Source organism: Chenopodium album, chromosome 2 (assembly GCF_948465745.1).
Source record: "Chenopodium album chromosome 2, dcCheAlbu1.1, whole genome shotgun sequence".
NCBI lineage: Eukaryota > Viridiplantae > Streptophyta > Magnoliopsida > Caryophyllales > Amaranthaceae > Chenopodium > Chenopodium album.
The window spans coordinates 21320875-21327045 of record NC_137835.1 but is presented as its reverse complement, the minus strand read 5'-3'; the positions used below and the strand labels follow the sequence as shown (position 1 = coordinate 21327045).

The window sequence follows — 6171 nt, the reverse complement described above, 5'->3', positions numbered from 1 at the left end:
ATCTAAACAACAGGTTTGTTTGATGTAGGAGATCTAATATTAGTAATAACGGCTCTCTTATATGCACTAGACCCGACCTCTTTGGTTAGAGAATAAAAGTATAAGAGATAACAGACCTGTTAAAAAACATCACTGGTCTTTAACGTGTAGTAGGGTCCACTGCTCAAATGAGAATAAAAAGTGGGAAAAATAACAGACCCTTTAATAGACTCAACGGGTCTCTTAAGTTCAACTTTACATCTTTATTTACTAACCCTTTTAATTCGGACTTCGTTTCCTCCGCCCACACCCCACAGATCTTCTCCCTTCAAAACTTTATTATCTTTTAACTCATTTATTGATGCTAGATCTTAATTCCCAAGTCACCTAAAAAATTCAAACTTTTCATCATCTTCACCATTTTCGCCATAAAATCAAGGTATTTCTTCTTCAATTTCACAAATGTTAATTTATTTTCAATTTTTTAATCAATTTGTAATTTTAAACTCAAATTAATATTCTTTTTCTTGCTAAATTCATTTTTTGTAGTTTATAGTAAATTTTTGTATTGGGCCTTTAGATTTGAAGAGCAATTTTGTTAGATGATGTCTGGTTACCTTAAGTTATTCTTATTTTTTTCATTAATAATTGATTAACTTGTTTAAAATATAGATCTGTAAATTATAGTGGTGAGAAATCGATTATCTAGATTTAATTAGCTTTAAAAATAAACGCTTTTAATTTATATCATTGTGGGCTTGTGGCAGCAGATACATCTATAAAACACATCAACAAAGATGATGAAATTTGTCACAATAATTTTCTTAGTATCATTGCGGCCTTGTGGGCTTGTGAGACCAATTTTCTTTAGAATAATATGAAATGCGCCACAACAACGAAGATGATGAAACTAGTAGGTCACATCTACGATTAACGACGATGATGGCATGAGATCCTTTGGTTTAAGGTGCATTATTTCTCATCTTTTGTTTTTTAATATGTATTTCAATCTAATTTCATCTCTTATTATTTTTTTTGTTTAAATTAGTATGTTATCAAAAATTTTATGTGTATTATCAATATTATGATGATTCATTATTTTATTTTTATTTTGTCAGATTTGCTTGATTTTATCACACAAAAGTCTCTTGTGATAGAAATGGAGCACTCAAGTTTATGGATTTATACGGACTACGGAGTCATTGTAAATTTTAGTAAATTTAAATTGCTCTTCTATCAGGATTTTATGGTGGTCTATTTTGTTGTATTTAATAAATTTTGATTGTTCTTAGTGCTACTTCTTATAATCTTGAATTCTAATTTACGATTTCAATTTCCGCCAATTTGTATAAAATATAAAAATAAAAAAAATTCAAATGCAACCACATATAATTTATATATTTTTTTTAATATAATAGAGAACAAAGAGACCCGTCATTTGACATGATAGGTCAGTTTGATACAACTAAACAGACCCCATATCTCAAATAACGAGTCTCTTTTTCTTCCAAATTGTCAATTTCATAACTAACATAACAGACCTACTATCAGTAAACGGCTCTCTTCGTCCTTATATACAGACCCCCTTGTGTGAGGCGGTCTGTTTATCAAACAAACCTCTAAGCTAGAGACCCGTCCACTTGTGGACTCTAAGGCTTATTTGGACGGGTCACTTCGCCAATTTTTGTAGTAGTGGATAGTTATTATTATTCACTTATAAAACTGTGATTTCAAGATTTCCACAAAACTAGTTAGTTTTAGGAAATTCTTGAAGAGATCATCGAACTGGAATAGTTTGGCTATACTTCGGGCTTTTGAGCCCCCATTTTATGTTTTCGAATATTGTAGCCCCCAATGTTGGGTGACTTCGATGACTTGTTTGTTTTTTAATAATTAGACCATTTTCTTGTTGCTTGAAATGGGTCTAGAAATCTCGTGTTTCGTCTTATTATGATAACAACTAGGATCTTGGAAACGATTAAACTAGTGTGTTTAAATCGTTTTTTATTTTACCATTCATAGTTTTAACATAGAAATTTGATAAGTTTAGTAATATTAGTCATTCATTAGAACAAGTAAGGGGAAAAATGAAATGTTGTTCAAATTTTCGTCTATTCTTGCTACTTTTGAATTCTTTCTTTTGAGTTCAAATTTTGTCACTGTTATGAAGCTCGAGAAAGTAGATGTTATCCTCCTTGCGAAATTCAAATGTGCGCAACAATGGTGAATAATTTAGAATGAAGACTCCTTAATTTCGAATTTAGGAGTCTTTTGTTTATATTCTAACTAATGAAATTGTTTGTTTTATGTTAATAATGTGTCTTGATACAATTTTCATGATGAATGATTGAATACTAAACTTTCGTATGAGCAAGTATCATTATTTTGTTGCTCTATACTAGTCATACTCTCGAATCTCTAGAGTAAATTGAAGTATTGAAACAACAATATAATTATGCACTAAGATTAGTTCTTGAAGTTGAACTTGAAAATGGCTCGAATATGTAACTTGTTTCATGGCCAAGTTCAGTTGCAAGCTTAGTTTTCAAAGGAACAAAATAATTATTAAATCATTGTGATGCATTTGAAAATTATAAGGCTCGAGATCTATAACTATTTAGGTGATTCTCGAAAGTAGCTCGAATGACATGAATATCTCATTTTGTTTCTTTGTGGATATTGGAGCCCCCATGTGTCGGGTTATGCGCATTCTTGCTATATCTCAAGTCTTGGAGCCCCCAATCTGGGGTAGTTCTAATGACTTGCTATTGTTTAGGCCATTCATATAATCATTATATTGAGATGGACCTATGTATATGTCCTATTTTTGTTTTGAGATATTTAGGACAATGACATGGCTTTCACATTTTAGTTAAAGTCATGTTCGAGAAAGCAAGTTAGTTCTTTGCTTGTTTATAAACCAAAACAATTTTGTTTAGGGTTTAGTATATCATACCTAATGTCTAAACGTTTGTAAAGATCATTGTGCTGATTTTATTCTCAAAGTTGTTTTAAAACATCAAATATTTTCTTTGTTCTTATTAATCATTGATTTTGGTCTTGCAGGTGGTTTGTTTACCATCCCTGCGAACAAGTTCGAGCCAAGAAGTCGAATCTTAGTTCATTCCTTTTGAAAATATAAATGTAAATACACGTATTATCCAAACGGTTATTGAGAATTAAAAATTTTATTTATTTGTGGAAATGAAACAAAAATTAAGAAAAGAAATTTTGAATACTATTTTTTATTAGAGACGGGTTATTTCGAACTAGAATTCAAAATTTGGAAAGGGTCCAATTATTTAAATGAAAGTTTGTTTTAAAAAGCAACTTTTTATAGTTGGCAAAATACATAATATTTTTTCAAAATTGAACCCAAAATGGAAAGAAAAGTCTAGCTTGTAATTGAGTGTGACTTTTTTTGTCCAAGATTGATGAAGGTAAGTTATAATTTGCAGCTTATTTCAACAAAGATATGAAAATGTGAGTAAACTTTCGTATATCTGATTTTGTTTATGTTTTTTTCTTTTTAGTGTTTGTCATCACTGTCATATTTTGCTAATTGAAAGTAGAGTTCTTACAATTAAAAGATGTCGTAGTTTGAAAATGAATATTTACCAAACTTAGGTTTGATTGAGTGTTAGAATAATTTATAAAATTATTCGAATCACTTTCCAAAATATAGTCTCATTTAAAAATGAAAGTTAAGGTGAGACCTATATTTTTAATTTTAATCCCCCAAAGATTAGACTTTAGGTGGCTTTTGGAATTCATGTATACATATGCTAGGTGATGTTTCTCATGTTTATTTAAGGCCCCAAGATTTGTATTTTCGATTTGCGGAATATTGCATATATTTATCATAAATTGTTTGATCAAGTAACATAATTAATTATCTTGGTCAAATAATAGGAAGCGGCATTCTTCCCTTTGTCATTTAAAGTTATTAAGATGGTTCGTAATAAGCTTTGCATGACATTGATTTTGCAGCATAAATAGCGTGTTCAAATCTGTAAATAGAGAGAAGTGGGGATATCCAGGCTTTTTTAAGCCCCCGATTTGAGGCAAAGAGCGAAAAAAATTATACTATTTTCAAGTATTTTAGTTGCCAAATGGGAAGGATCATCCCGACTTACCCCCTAAAAAAGAAATGAACAAAAAAGACGGATTTGTATAAAAAGGAAAGGGAACCCAACTTTCCCATAGAAGAATAAAGAAAGGAAATTAGACATGTGTTCGAAAAGCAAGGATTATTGACTTAATATTTGAATCATCGTGATGACTTGGCAGTGAAGGTATACGTGTGACAGCGATAACGATCATTTTTTCATGTAGCGATCATGTTCAATCAATGTTCCTCGCTTAGAGAAGATGGAGATATCCCACGTTGGCGGACATATTAGTTGTTCATGATAAGTGAGAAGACTAATGCTCAAGGGTTGTAAAAGACATCTAAAGTTGACGTCAAGGCTGTCGATATATCAAATCAATTTATTGTATTAACTCTTTTTCTTTCTAGGCAATTTATATAGAACCTGAATTACCTTGGTAATAAATAGCCCTATTATTTAAAGAAAATAAGATGATTGTTTTTTTTTAAATGATTGTCATCTCATTTTTCTTTGGCAAAGGATATGGAAAACATCAAATTTAGTTTGATTCGATTGCTTTACTAACATGATGTAATCAAGTCATTGGCTATCAAATCATCCAAATCATTTGAGTTTTTTTTTATATGATCTTGTAATCATAACTCAACACTTCATGCATTTTATATATGGGGATGACTACTCAGTAGTAGGCCCATATGTGCAAAGGCCTAAGATTGACCATATTTTCATGGAATGATGATTTTGGTATATGGTTATGGTCTACCTCAAGGAGGGCATTTCCAAGGTTGTAATGTGGCTAGGCTTGGTGTTATGAAGAATGGACAGGCTCAAGTATACTCCAAAAATCCTTTACTTTTGGTGCTTATCAAATTAGAACCTTTCTTCTTTGTGTGAAAATTCCTACATTAGGTGCCTTTTCCTTGTCATCTCTCCTTTCTTTTTTTTTTTTTTTGACAAGTTTTGTTTGGGGTTTAGAACGATTTTTTTTTTTTTTGCATTTGATCTTTCCTTTTGGGTTTAGACTAACTTTGTGTCCCCCTCTTATGTTTCGTTCCCCCAATTTCCTATGTGTATCTTTGCTCCATTCCCATCCTAAGGTATGGAATAATGTAGGTTAAATAACTAAGGCTCAATTGACGAGGCTCAGAAAGGCTGCCAAAAAGATGGATTTTCTCTAAGGTTAAGAACATGGGATTATATTTGTGGAGTTTCAAGTTGCCTTCTGTGTTGGTGAAATCATCATATCCTTTCTTTGTAGGCCAGAGATGGACCTCTTTTCATTCAATACATCTTGTAAGCCAAAGCTCCTCAAGATTCTTAAAGTGTTGAGTATGTATGCCTTTTAATATTTCTTGTTTGTATGTATACGTTTTATTTTATTCGAGTCAATAACAATAAAGAGATTGTAAATAGAACAAGATAGACGTACTTGAAAATATATTTTTTATTCATTAATTAATGAGAGTACAAAATAAGTAGATTTGACAGCATGAATCTTAGTTTATCGTAAACAAAAAAAAAAAGGAAAGAAACAAAACAAGACCTAGGGTGCTACATCTTGAACTATTGACAACTTCTTGAGATTGCGTCTTCGAGCTTTGTCCGTTTCCGACGTAGGTGAAATCCTCTCTAAAAATCAAGTCCATCTATATGATTCATGGTTTCATTTATCAAGTCCCTTTCAATTAATGTTCCCGTAGTATAGACTTTTTGGAATGTGTCTAAACCAAGGTATTGTAAATGGCATTTTTATGGTGGAGACATATTGTCTATGAACTTTGGGACAAGTTCATGATCCTGAGGTCTTTGTGGAATAAGAGCAACCTTTGATCGCCACCTGGAAAAGAAGTCAATGAAACCTTCTTCTTCCCCTTGCTTAAGCAATTCGAGATCGCGTAAGGTAGTTGCGAGCTCAATGTTATCTCCATATTGGGTTAAAAACGCTTTTACAACGTCACTCCAAGTGGAATTTTGTTTTGCATCGAGGTTATAAAACCATGATATAGCAGTTGGGTCCAATGAAAGAGAAAAGTACATGCATATAGGCTTTTCTCAAGTCTCAACCCCTTTTAATGCCATA

At 31.7% G+C, this 6171-nt stretch overlaps 1 long non-coding RNA gene across 1 annotated transcript; it reads left to right on the top strand.

Moving 5' to 3' along the window:
• The first annotated feature begins 227 nt into the window (after nt 1-227).
• LOC145584345 (uncharacterized) lies at nt 228-1350 on the top strand. Its single transcript, XR_014100349.1, has 3 exons — nt 228-418; nt 750-946; nt 1098-1350. It is a non-coding gene; the product is annotated as an uncharacterized LOC145584345 (long non-coding RNA).
• The last annotated feature ends 4821 nt before the right edge of the window (nt 1351-6171 follow it).